Source organism: Sus scrofa, chromosome 13, assembly GCF_054392235.1.
Source record: "Sus scrofa isolate SSC_HxYL_T2T_F1_AM1 chromosome 13, Sscrofa_HxYL_maternal_Yorkshire_Landrace_v2.0, whole genome shotgun sequence".
Lineage (NCBI taxonomy): Eukaryota > Metazoa > Chordata > Mammalia > Artiodactyla > Suidae > Sus > Sus scrofa.
Window position 1 is genome coordinate 198928081 of NC_139395.1, and position 14392 is coordinate 198942472.

Here is a 14392-nt window from a genome sequence, read left to right on the forward strand (position 1 = left end):
TGTAAGGTGATACCTCAGAGTGATTTTGATTTGCATTTCTCTAATAATGAGGGATGTTGAAGATCTTTTCATGTGGTTTTTGTCCATCTGTATGTCTTCTTCAGAGAATTGTCTGTTTAGATCTTCTGCCCATTTTTGGATGGGGTTGTTTGTTTTTTTGGTATTGAGTGGTAGGAGGTGTTTATAAATTTTGGAGATTAATCCCCTGTCAGTCGATTCATTTGCAAAGATTTTCTCCCATTATGTGGGTTGTCTTTTCATTTTGTTTAGGGTTTCCTTTGCTGTGCAGAAACTTTTAAGTTTAATTAAGTCCCACTTGTTTATTTTTGTTCTTACTGTCATTACTCTAAGAGGTGGATCTGAGAAGATGTTGCTGTGGTTTATGTCAGAGTGTTTGGCCTGTGTTTTCCTTGAAGAGTTTTATAGTGTCTGGCCTTATATCTAGGTCTTTATTTGGAGTTTATTTTTGTGTCTGGTGTTAGGGAGTGTTCTCATTTCATTCTTTTCCATGTGGCTGTTCAGTTTTCCCAGCACCACTTATTGAACAGGGTGTCCTTTCTCCATTGTATATTCTTGCCTCTTCATCATAGATGAGTTGGCTGTAAGTGTGGGGGTTTAATTCTGGGCTTTCTATCCTGTTCCACTGATCTATATTTCTATCTTTGTGCCAGTACCATACTGTTTGATGACTGTAGCTTTGTAGTGTTGTCTGAAGTCAGGGAGCCTGATTCCTCCAGTTCCATTTTTCTTTTCCAGGATGTCTTTGGCTCTTCTGGGTCTTTTGTGCTTCCAAACAAACTTTAAAATAGTTTGTTCGAGTTCTGCGAAAAATGTCCCTGGTAACTTGATAGGGATTGCATTGAATCTGTAGATTGCCTTGGGTAGTATAGTTATTTTGCTAATATTGACTCTTCCAATCCAAGAGCCTGGTATGTCCTTCCATCTATTTGTGTCATCTTTGATTTCTTTCATCTGTGTCAAATAGTTTTCAGAGTATAGGTCTTTTGTCTCTTTAGGTAGGTTTACTCCTAGGTGTTTTATTCTTTTGGATGTGATGGTAAATGGGATTGCTTCCCTAATTTCTCTTTCTGATCTTTCATTGCTAGCATATAGAAATGCTGTCGATTTCTGTGTATTAATTTTGTATCCTGCGACTTCACCAAATTCATTGATGAGCTCTAAGAGTTTTCCGGTAGAAAAACTTGAGGATTCTCTAGGTATAGTATCATGTCATCTGCAAATAGGGATAGTTTTACTTCTTCCTTTCCAATTTGGATTCTTTTTATTTCTTTTTATTCTCTGATTGCCATGGCTAGGACTTCCAAATCTGTCTTCAATAGTAGTGGCAAGAGCAGACATCCTTGTCTTGTTCCTGATCTCAGCAGGAATTCTTTCAGGTTTTCACCACTCAGAATGATATTTGCTGTGGGTTTATCATATATGGCCTTTTTTATGTTGAGGTAGGTTCCTGCTATGTTCACTTTCTGAAGGGTTTTTATCAGAAATGGGTGTTGGATTTTGTCAAAGGCTTTTTCCATGTCTATTGAGAGGATAATATGGTTTTTATTCTTCAGTTTGTTAATGTGGTGTATCACACTGATGGATTTGCAGATGTTGAAGAACCCTTGCATCCCTGGGATAAATCCCACTTGATCATGATGTACAATCCTTTTAGGTATTGTTGGATGCAGTTTGCTAGTATTTTGTTGATGATTTTTGCATTTATGTTCATCATTGAAATTGGCCTGTAGTTTTCTTTTTTTGTGGTATCTTTGTCTGGTTTTGATATCAGGGTGATGGTGGCCTCATGGAATGAGTTTGGGAGTGTCCCTTCCTCTGTGATTTTTTGGAATAAATTCAGAAGGAGAGGTGTTAGCTCTTCTCTAAATGTTTGATAGAATTCGCCTGTGAAGCCATCTGGTCCTGGACTTTTGTTTTTTGGAAGTTTTAAAATCACAGTTTCAATTTCAGTTCTTGTGATGGGTCCATTCATCTTTTCTATTTCATCTTGGTTTAGTCTTGGAAGATTGTACTTTTCTAAGAATTTGTCCATTTCTTTAAGGCTTTCTGTTTTATTGGCATATAGTTGCATATAGTAGTCTCTTATGATCCTTTGTATTTCTGTGATGTCCATTGTTACTTTTCCTTCTTCATTTCTAATTCTATTGATATGAGTCCTCTCCCTTTTTTGCTTGATAAGTATGGCTAAGGGTTTATCAATTTTGTTGATCTTTTCAAAGAACCAGATTTTCATTTCATTGATCTTTTCTAAGGTTTTCTTTGTTTCTATTTCATTGATTTCTATTCTGATTTTTATGATTTCTTTCCTTCTACTAACTTTAGGTCTTGTCTTTTCTTCTCTCTCTAGCTGCTTTAGATGGAAAGTTAGCTTGTTTATTTGAGCTTTTTCTTGTTTCCTGAGGTGGGCTTGAATTGCTATAAACTTCGCTCTTAGAATGGCTTTTGCTGCATCTCATAGGTTTTGGAGTGTTGTATCTTTGTTGTCATTTGCTTCTAGGTATTTTTAATTTCCCCTTTGATTTCTTCAGTGATCCATTGGTTGTTTAGTAGTATGTTGTTTAGTCTCCATATTTTTGTGTTTTTTGCAGTTTTTTTCTTATTGTTGATTTCTAAAAGCTGTATGAAATTAGAATTTACCTGGATTTGGAAGAATCGGTTGGTAAGAAACTGAAGTGGATAATTTGCAACACCATCCACTACCCAGTTAGTTAAGATGGAAATCCCCACCTCCATTTAATCAAGCACCAAGTTTTCTGCATTCTAACTTCTGAACATTCTTGAAATCATTTCACTTCCTTTCTCTCCATTTCTGATCATACCACCATCGTCTCTCACTTAGATAACTCCCTTCCAATCTGGTTTATCTGTTTCTAATCTTGTTTTCTTCCATTTACTTATTCAAAATGCAGTGAGTGCTTTTGTTAAAGAGAGAGATAAAGAGAAGTGAGAGAAAAAATTTGACCTAAAACCTCACAGCTTTAAAACCTTTCTTACTCTCCCCTGGACTGAAAAATTTATAATTTCTTGAATACTTTCACTTATCTCCTGCCTCATTCACATGCTATTCATTCTGCATGGATTTTTTATGTTATGCTTTCTGTAAAACTTAATACTCAATCATCTTTATAGAAACCTTCCATTGATGCTGGACTAACTAGTTTTAACTTGTATAGTTTCCCACAGAACATTGTATATTCCTTTCAGAACCCCCTTCAGACACTTGGGTGATGAAGTAGTCTTTAATATTAGACTTCTTCCTGGAGTAATCTAATCTCTATGATAGTTGTACATTTACTGTGTTTGAACAGTAGTAATATTTTTAAATTGAAGATATTTCAGAGAGTGCATTGATGACATTGTCCATATGGATATTAGAGTAAATTAGAAATGCAATTATAAGATTATAAGTCATAATGTCATAATGATAGTAGTATGTCAAGTAATCATTATTGCAATCCTGTGAGATAGATACAATATATTTTCACACACTACAGATAAGGAAACAGAAGAAAAATAAGTAACTTGGTTATTATTACTTAATTATTTATTTGCAGAATCAGGGGTTAAAATTAAGGCAGTCTGTGATACACTATGATCTTTGCAAATGTTTTTGAAGAATGCTGAGAATTAAAAAAGTAGATAGTTTCTAGAAAAAGTGATAGATGCTAGAATATTCAGAAGTATGAAACTCTAAAGGGAAGAAGGTTTGTACTCAAATGGAAAGTCAGAGAAACAGTCACTGTGGGAGAAGAGAAGTTATGTAGAAAATTCTTAGAGGATAGAGATATTTTATTAAAGGAAGTATAAGAAGGCCATATTGTAAGAAGTGTTATGAATTTAAAAAAGCTTCCAGAATTAATTTTGTTAAAATGGCCATACTATCCAAAGCAAACTACAGATTTAATGTGATCCCTATACCCACGACATTTTTTCAGAACTAGAACAAAAAATTCCTAAAATTTTAATGGAAACATAAATGACCCAGAATTGCCAAAGCAATCCTGAAGAAAAAGAATAAAGCAGGAAGCATAATCCTCCAATACTTCAGATAATACTACAAAGCTACAGTTATCAAAATGATGTGGGATTGGCACAAAAACAGACATACGGATTAATCACAGAATGGACAGCCCAGAAATAAAAAGCACACACCTATGGTGAATTAATCTTTGACAAAGGGATTCAAGAATATAGAATGGAGAAAAGGCAGTCGCTTCGACAATGGCATTGGGAAAATTGGACAGCTGCATGTAAATCAATGAAGTTCAAACACATCCTCATACCATACACAAATATAAATTCAAAATGGCTTAAAGACTTAAACATAAAGCATGACACCATAAAACTCCTGGAAGAGATCATAGGCAACATTCTCTCATATAAGTCATACAAATGTCTTCTTAGGTCAGTCTTCCAAGGCAATATAAATAAAAACAAAAATAAACAAATGAGAACTAATTGAATTTACAAGATTTTTGCAAATAAAGGAAGTCATTAACAAAACGAAAAGACAACCTAAAGAATAGGAGAAAATATTTGCAAATAATGTGACCAACAAGGGCTTCATTTCCAAAATATACAAACAACTCAGGCAATTCAGCAACAACAAAAAACAAACAACCCAAGTGAAACATGGGTAGAAGACCTAAGTAGACATTTCTCCAAAGAAGAAATACAAATGACAAACAGGCACATTGAAATAGCTAATTAGAAAAATGCAAATCAAAACTACAATGAAGCATAGCACTTCACGCCAGTCAGAATGGCAATCATTAAAAAGTCTAAAAGTAGCAAATGCTAGAATGGGTGTAGGGAACACTCCTACACTGTTGGTAGGATTGTAAATTGGTGCAACCAGTGTGGAAAATACTAGAGAAGTTCCTCATAAAAGTAAAAATAGAATTACCATAAGATCCAGCAATCCCACTCCTTGGATATATCCAGACAAAACTACTGAAAAAGACACACATACCCCTATGTTCAAAGCAGCACTATTTACAATAGCCAAGACATGAAAACATCCTAAATGTCCATCAGCAGATCAACGGCTTAAGAATGATACATATATACAACAGAATACTACTCAGCCATATAAAAGAATGAAATAATGCCATTCATAGCAACATGGATACAACTAGAGATTATCACACTTAGTAAAGTAAATCAGAAATAGATATCAAATATCATATGATACAATTTATATGTGGAATCTAAAATATGACACATGAACCTGTCTGTGAAACAGAAACAGATTCAGGGACATAGGGAATAGACTTATAGTTGCCAATAGAGATGAGGGATGGAATGGGAGGTTAGGGTAGCAGATGTGAGCTATTATATATAGAATGGATGAACAAAAATGTCTCACCACATAGCTCAGGGAACAATATACAATATCCTATGATAAACCATAATGGAAAAATATTTAAAAATATGTCAAAAACAAATAGTGTGCTACAAACGTGATACTTAGTCTTGAAAATCCTCATAACATCATGTGTTTTTCATATTCCATATCATAAAGTTTTTTCATCTACTCTCTTTTATATTACTGTGTAACCACTTGCCTTATTATAGATATGGTTTTGGTCATTTTTTTGTGTGTGTTTTTTTAGGACCACACCTGTGGCATATGGAGGTTCCCAAGCTAGGGGTCTAATCAGAGCTGCAGCTGCTAACCTACACCAGAGCCACAGCAATTCAGATCTGAGCTGAGTCTGTAACCTACACCACAGTTCACGGCAGCACCGGATCTTTAACCCATTGAGCAAGGCTAGGGATCAAACCTGCTACCTCATGGTTCCCAGTCAGATACGTTAACCACTGAGCCATGACGGGAACTCCTGGTTTTGGTCATTTTTAATTAAAGGGGATAAAGGTTAATAAAAGAGAACAAAAGTATTAAAGCTATTTAAATTTTTTTCTTATAAATATATATATATATATCTAGGTTAGTGAAGATATATAGTGAATATTTGTACATGCATATCTGTACAGCTTTTTAAAACTCATTAATTCTAGTAGGTACCAATTTTCTTATTAGGAAGCATGTATATTAGCAGAATTATGATTATTTCTTTTTCAGTTTAATAAATTATTTTAAAATTATTTAAATAAAATGCTTATAGGATTCATCTTGGATTTAATTCTGATTTTCATGAGCATTTTTTGCCAATGGAAAAAAGTTAAAGAAAACTTTTTATTTGCTTAGAATAGATATTTGTGCCCTTGATTAAAATGCTATATTCTAACATATTCCTTTTGTCATCTATTGAACTGATTGTGTATCTACAAAATTTTCTTCTTATGCAATAAGAAAAATATATAATAGATTTGATATTTTTTACATTTAAGTCATATTGATGAGTTATTCTTTTAACGTACAGCTTTGTTCAAATATGCTATTATTTTGCATATTTAAATAAGAAACATTTTTGTCTTTTTTTGTCAACTTGTCATATAAGAATGTCACAGTCTTCATAAATATATTGTTTTATGCTCTATAAGAATGTAAAATTCTACCTAACGGATAGTTTACCCTAAACTTTTAAAACAACTGAAATATAAACTTTTCTGGGCTCAAGGAAACTAATGAATAATTTACTATATGTAAGAAAAACAATAGGTCTTTTAACATATTTACTTCATTTCCTTCCACATTTTGTACAAGAAGAACCTGAGCCTCAGAAAGACTGCATAATTTCCACAGGACTCATACACTAGTAAACCAAAGAGCTCAGATTTATGCTAATATATGTGTCCTCATGAGCATTGTTAAGTCTTAGCATTCAAACCCAAAGCATTTTTTTAAGAAGAAATAAATAAGAGCCCTTTATAAACACACAAGTCCTAAAAGGAAAAAAGTCCGGGCCTTATAAAAATTGCTGCATTACTTTCAAAGGTCTTGTGATGAGTGTAGTTTTACACTCGGTGAAAAAATATGCAATCATATATCTTCTCTTCTAGGTTTTGCCATATTTCCACGCTGTTTTTTTTTTTTCTTTTCAGATATTTTAAGATATTTAAATAAAGGAGAAAGTTCTACAAAATGTCTTGAAGGACAATATAATTAATGAAGTCTTTAATGAGTTAAGTTTTCAGAACTGTGCATTCTAGTGACACTCCATTGAAATACCCAATTAAAAGATAATTAGGATAAATCATGGTGAGAAAGGAGATAACCTCACATCTCCAAGTACAGACCATTGTACCTCACATAAAACTTTCAAGGTGACTCTTCTGGCATCTCCAGAATAATTGGAATTAAGTACAAAGATGATAATCATTTTAATATTTAACAAATTTATTTTAAAATGTGCAATTTTAAAATTGATGAGATGAGAAATCTATTTTTTTTAAATGATTTGTTAATGCTTTCTCAAAGTAGAAGATATGTCAGTTATTTTCATCGCCATTTTAAAATAGTCATAGTTTATTCATTCATTCATTTTAACACTCATTAATTCATAGAATATTGATTGTCAACTGTGAACCATGGCAGAATCAAGATTTCTGTTGACAATATAGATTGAACTTGGCTTGTAGTTAAAAATATGTATCAAGTTTTTCTCACATTTTTAAAACTTCAACACTAAGTGTTTATTGTAGAAACAGATTACCTAAATATAACTTCCTTGAGAGACATAAATAATTTGGAATATTGTTAGATATAACTTAAAATCTTTAATTGCCTGAACTTCTAAATAAAATTCTAACCTGCATCCCACTAGATAAAATTATTATAAGAACATTTCTAAATCACTAAAAATAAGAAAAAAAATTATCTTCAGATGGCAGACGTTATTAGTACCAACAAATTTAAAACACCTATACGTTTTTGTAAATAAATTATCAGGGCAAATCAAGGGGGAAGCCTGTGCTTGAGTTTATCTGCATGTTTATAAGTATATACATGTACTTATATAAATATGTATAAATAAGTTTGTTTTCGTGAGTGTTTGCATTCGAAATATAATAATGGAGCTCAACTACTGAGAGTCAACTCCTGCCTCTTCCTCTTACTATCTGTGATTTTAGATAAGTAGCTTCCACTATTTCACCTTATTTATCTTATATTAAAATATAAATAATACCGATTCCTACCTGGAAGAGTTTTTGTAAGGATTAAATGAATGACCATATGAAAATAATGAGCAAAATGCCTAGTTACAATGAGCACTTAATGAATACTGACAAATACTATGTGTATTTACTGTGATTGGACTTATGAGTATTTCCAAGGGTGGAAGGGGCATGGAGAAGAAATAATTTCTTTAGATCTGAAATTTTGGAAACCTTCGTTAAGGTTTGAGAGAAAAATATGCAAGGTACCATGAGAAGTTATGTTTTAATTACTGAATAAAACTCTCAAGTCCTAAATAGTATGTGTCCAGAGTTGATCATAATCAAAATGAAAACTGAGGATATGATTGCATTTTACAAAACATCATATATAGGAATTCCCCTTCATGGCTCAGTGGTTAACAAACCCAACTAGGATCCATGAGGATGCAGGTTCAATCCCTGGCCTCACTCAGTGGGCATTGCCGTGAGCTGTGGAGTGGGTCACAAATGCAGCTTGGATCCCGCGTTACTGTGGCTGTGGCTAGGCCAGCAGCTATAGCTCTGATTTGACCCCTAGCCTGGGAACCTCCATATGCTAAGGGTGTGGCCTTAAAAAGACAAAAAAGACACACACACTCACACAAAACACCATATATATAATTACATATTCTATAAATATAATATTATAAATATATATTTTATTGGTAATTTGAATGACAGTGGTCACTGTGTTTTTTAAGCAGCAGGAGCTCTCAAACTCTCCCAAGGACCTCTGCACATAGAAAAGTGGCATGGGCCACCATCTCAACAGAGAACTTGTAAAAAAGTGATGGAGGTCTATGAATATTAGAGTGAGTAATGCACTGGTCCCAACTGTTTGCTTTATATGAGTAAACAATAGAAAATCAAACAGGGGTGGCATTAGTGGGTTTACTTCTCCACTTGTATTCCATGTCAGGATGGATTTGTGGGACTCTATCTAGTTTGCTAATTAATAAGTTAACATTGTTTTTAGTATGATCTGTTGCCTGATCCTTGAAAGCAGATTTCTGCATTGTTCTTTGTTTTTTATTTTTTTTTCAAAATCATGATCCACTTCTTTATAACTTTCTATAAGCCTCATCTTTCAAATAGTGGAGCTTCATTTGCTCTCTCTGGGGCCAGGCAACCATAGACTTCAATCAGCCCATGAGCAGGTACTTAATAACCTTAGTATACTCATTTATTGCTTGTCTGAGGTTTCTGAATGTCTTACTACTACTTGTCCCTCCTCCTCCAATTTTATGCTCTTTTCTATTGGTTAAGAAATATTTTCCTGTTACTGAACTTTAAAAATAATCATAGTTGTTATAATTCTCAATCAGTTCTTCAGTGATATTCTATGGCCAGAAACTTCTGAATAAATTATGCTCACCTTCCATTTATACAATTTTTAGCATAGTGTATGGCCATACATAATAAATATTATTTTTCCAACCTTACTTGCATCCAAGAATAACCATATAAATAGCTCAAGCCAGTGATATGTACATGGACATCTGGAATCTGGCCATTGAGAAGCAAGATGAGATGTACTATTTCCAGTCCTTTTCATCTCTTTCCTTTCTTGCTTACAGAACAACTGTCAACAAGGAATCTGAGGTTAGGAATCAGGTGGTAATTAACTGCATGCCTGTTTACTAAATTAAATAGGAAAAAATAGCAAATTTATTTTGTCCCTTCTAGGAGCTCACTGATCTTTGTCAAATAAGTTGTTTGAGCCAAGAAGAGAAAAACAAATAGTTTTATAGCACCAGCCCTGCCTGTTATCTCTGTTGAAATGCTTTTCTTCCAGATGTTGTTATGGCTAACTCCTTTACTTATTTTCACTTATAATCTGGTACCATATTCCCTAGTACCCCTGATTGCTTTATTTTACTACCCTCCCCCATTGTACTTCTTCTTCTCTAACACATTATATAATTTATTAATGTAGCATGATTAGTACTTACTCCATTAAGATGTATTTCCAAGAAGAGATCTTTATTTCCTTTGCCACTGATGTGTTTCACATGACTAGCACAGGGCAGGAGACAAGAACTTCAACTAATGTTTCTAAAGGAGAAAAGGAAAAAAATAGTCAATCCAGATAAAGAAAACTGCAGATGAAGACCATGAGTTGGAAATATTCCATGAGGATATATATTTTAAATTACAGAATGGCTGCAACTTAGAATAAAATGAAAAAGCATAATGACTTGAAACTTGAAATGTTGGGAAAGGCCAAGTAATGCAGAAATTTGTAGTTCTTCTAAAGATCTGGAACATTTAAATATCATTAGAAGCCAACAGGAGGAGGGTGAAGTTTGGAATATTAGCAAGAGAGTAACTGGAATGATAAACCATGATATTTACTTCAGAAAGAGTGAACAAAGACAAAGGATATATATCCTTTGTTTCTATCTGTCTATCCGTCTTTCTATCTGCAATGTAGAGTTCAATAAAACAATGAACTCATTGACTAAAGAGTTATATTGTTGGTGGCAAGATTATAAGTGCACTAAACAGGGCAAAATTAGAGCTTTTTATCAGAATCCCAGTGGTTCAGCAGGTTAAGGACCTGGCATTGTCACTTTGGCAGCTTGGGTTGCTGCTGTGGTGCAGGCTTGAGCCATTACAGACAAGAGTAAGAAGAATTATCAGGAGAGAGAAGTAGACATGCGGTAGATAAATCATGTTTACAAAAGCATTATGACATAGTCATCATTTTCACTTATAGAAAGAGATCAAGGTCCAAACAAGAAAAGCAGTATACCCTGGATTGAATGGCAAATAGTCACAGAGCCCTATTTCTCACCTAAGCATCTTTTTCAGGCTAAGCATTTTTCTTTAAATTTATCTAAGTGGTCAGAAGATTTACTGTTAAAGTAATTGGTTTACTCTTCAGATCCCAGCATTCATTAGGGACTTTCTCTAAGGATAATTGTCAGAATGCAATGATTTAAGTAACATAAAGCAATTAAAGTGTACGTCACATAGTACACAGCAATAAATGATAGCCAATATTATAAGAATCATCATTGCCATTATTTTTACTGCTCTTATCATTAGTGAGTTTCAGTGCAAGTTATTTCACTTCTTTTAAACCTATTTTCTTCTTCAATAAAATGAGAAAACTATGCTTGTTTTTGTGAATTAAGGATAAAGTTCACATCAAAAATTCAGAGTAAAGATTAGGCATGATAATGGATGGAAACATTCTGAAAAGGCACATAACCTTGGATGTTAGAATTATTGAGTAAAATCTTTTGAATCTCATGCAGCTGAATCCTTCACCAGAATAGCTTATATGTTTCTATTATCATTGTAAAATACAATTCCAAGGCTTGAATACAGTATTCTAGAGGTTTCTGGTACAGCTGTTGCTTGTACTGGTCTTAACTGTATCTATTTCTTAGGGAAGTTTCATGCCACATTTAGCAGCTACATTGCATTGCAGTTTCATACTGAATTAGTATTCAATTAAAACTACCAAGCCTTTTTTTTAATCCCCTCATGAACTTCTTAAATCTCTACTCTACCTATTGTTTGCTTAGATAATTACAAAAGAAATCTTAGAGAAGCACATATGGTAACAGACTAGACAAATTACTTTTACTTTTATGTACAATAATTAATTAATATTGTATATTCAATATGCTTTGAAAGGCTTTCAATACTGAGGGAGAAGGGTAATACTTACACTAGCAATTCTAAAAAATAAGTTCTTTTGCATACTCTGTAAAGTTACTGAAACTAGCATTGCGTACTGTAAGAGATATTTGTAATTTCTAGGTCAGACAGAAATTAAGGGAGGGCTTAGTGGACATAGATATCCTTACATAACTTCTCCATATATCAACAAACTTTGATCAATCATTCATTAATTTGCCTTTGAGGGAAGAGGAAATGGTTCTGCATCCTATAAGGAGAATATACAGCCCTTATATTTAATTTATATAATGAAGCTTTAAATATTTTTAAATGGAATCAGAATGTAATCCAATTGAAAAAGTAACTTCTAACATTTCACTTTCCACAAATATACATTCATTGTGGTGGTGAATGGCCTGCTTAAATGATAACTAATTTGATTTCAAATGGAGAAAGTGTTTGCTAACTCCACTTAAAGTATCAATTTTATGTACTCTTGTCCTTTTCTTTCACTCTTTAAACATTGTCAAATACATGAATTTTTTTTTTTTTGTCCAGAAGCTTAGCATTGCCTAGACAAAAAGTTTTTATCAACTATGAAATAAGGTGATTATGGTTTAAAGTTGGCCTCCTTAGTCTTGACTATTCTACCTGGACATTGTACACTGCACAAGTGCTAGGTGAATTGAGGTCTAAATCAATCATTTTGTGAAAAATTTGTGGTGGTCTTTCTTTACTTTCTCTCCCTGCTTTCTTTTCCTTTCTTTCTTTCTTTTTCCAGTAGGTAATCTCAAGATGTGAATACAAAGTTTTCAACCATATTTTTAGTTCTTTACAGCTAAAATCCTCTGAAAATATTAATATTATCAAACAGAGAAGAATCATTGAATCTATGAAAATAGAGAAGTCACATCCTTGAAATAGACCAAGAGACAGAAGAAGAAAGACTATTAGATGTGGAGGGGCATGGGAAAATATGTAGAAAAAATAAATTGTTTGCAATGTAATATCTAAGAGAACTTCTTGAAGGAAAACAGAAGATGATACCCAAAGAAAACTATTCTTGTAAGTAGAAATTCTTATGAAAGATACAAAGGGAAATGCCTACATTACCTATCTTGGAATTTCAACATGCAAATAATAGGAGTTAAAATAAAATAAAAAAGAAGACTTAAAGGGAAGAAACATATCAAAGAATTAATGCTAGAAAATTTCTTACAGCCAAGGGATGGAAATATGCTCAAAATGATGTGAGCTGTTGAAGACAAGACAGAGTATTAGGAAACAAAGAGGTTAAAAGGAGAGAAATTCTGAGGAATTATATTAGGAAACATCAAGGATGACCATCGTCCTCTGATTTAGAGGACAAGCAGCCCATATTGAAGCAAGATGACAAAGGACTCTGAGAAATTAGTTTCCAAAGAGAAATGAAAATAAAGCTGATAGAAAACTGCCTTTTTTCATTTTAGAAAACTGTCTTTTTTCATTTTCCTAGCAGAATATTATCATAGATAAATAATGACGAATATGATGACAGGTACAAATCAAATTAAGTACATAAGACAGATGATTACTAATTCCAAGGGAAACAAAATAATTATGACAGTAAATGTAATCATACTATAGTACATAGTTCAGCTATATTTACTTTGAGTTAATATAATCACAATATTGACTTAACAAATCAACACAAAAACTATACTGGAAGAAAACATGAAAATTGTTACATCTAACCATGTGTGGGGTAGGGGCGAGAGATGAGAATATAAGAGAACAGTATGTTCCTCTTCCAATGAAATATGTTAATACAAATTTCAAAAACTGAAAATTAGGATGCATTCATGTTACTTAGAAATGTGTAGATAAATCCCAGAAGAAAAACTTCAAATCTTGAAAGTCATTTTCTCTTAGGAGTAAAATTGGAAGGGAAGATTTGATCTAGGGACTGGAGATGTCATTCCAGCGTAATTGGGCAACTTTAATTTGTAATGATGTACAGATATTTATTTGACAAATACAAAAAAATAAAATACCATTTTAAATACTGATGACCTTGACAATGTCAAGAAAATTAACTTTTCAAAGGTCAGCTTATACTATAAAGAAATAGAAGTATAGTGTAAAGAAGTATAAGTATAGTGACCTATATTTATACTTCTTTATAGTATGATAAGTATGGTGATCTCTGCCTACACTTTGCTGCTGTCATGAGCAGCACCAAGTGTACTCTCACTTAGAAAGGAGCAGTTTAACTGCATTGGTATGTGTGCAGTCAATCAAATGAAATTCAAATATCTTGTCTTATAACCAAGGGTCTGAGTTCAAATGCAGGAACGTTAAATCTAGAACCATAGATCTAAACATGAGTATTTTGATAAAATAAGCAGAATAGAACCACATCAACCTCCAAGAAAACTATGTAAAAATGGTAGGCTTAGTTCTCAGGTGGCAGTGACTAGAAAATGTATATGGGGACAAACATTTTCTTTAAAAAGTCTTCGTTCTAGGAAAATGATATTTCAAAATATCGAATAGAGGGGTGAATTCTAGGTTTTGATACAGGATTTCAGTAGCCAACTGAAGAACGATGTTCACATGGGGAATAGAATGGTGAGACATATGTATGTTAACTTCT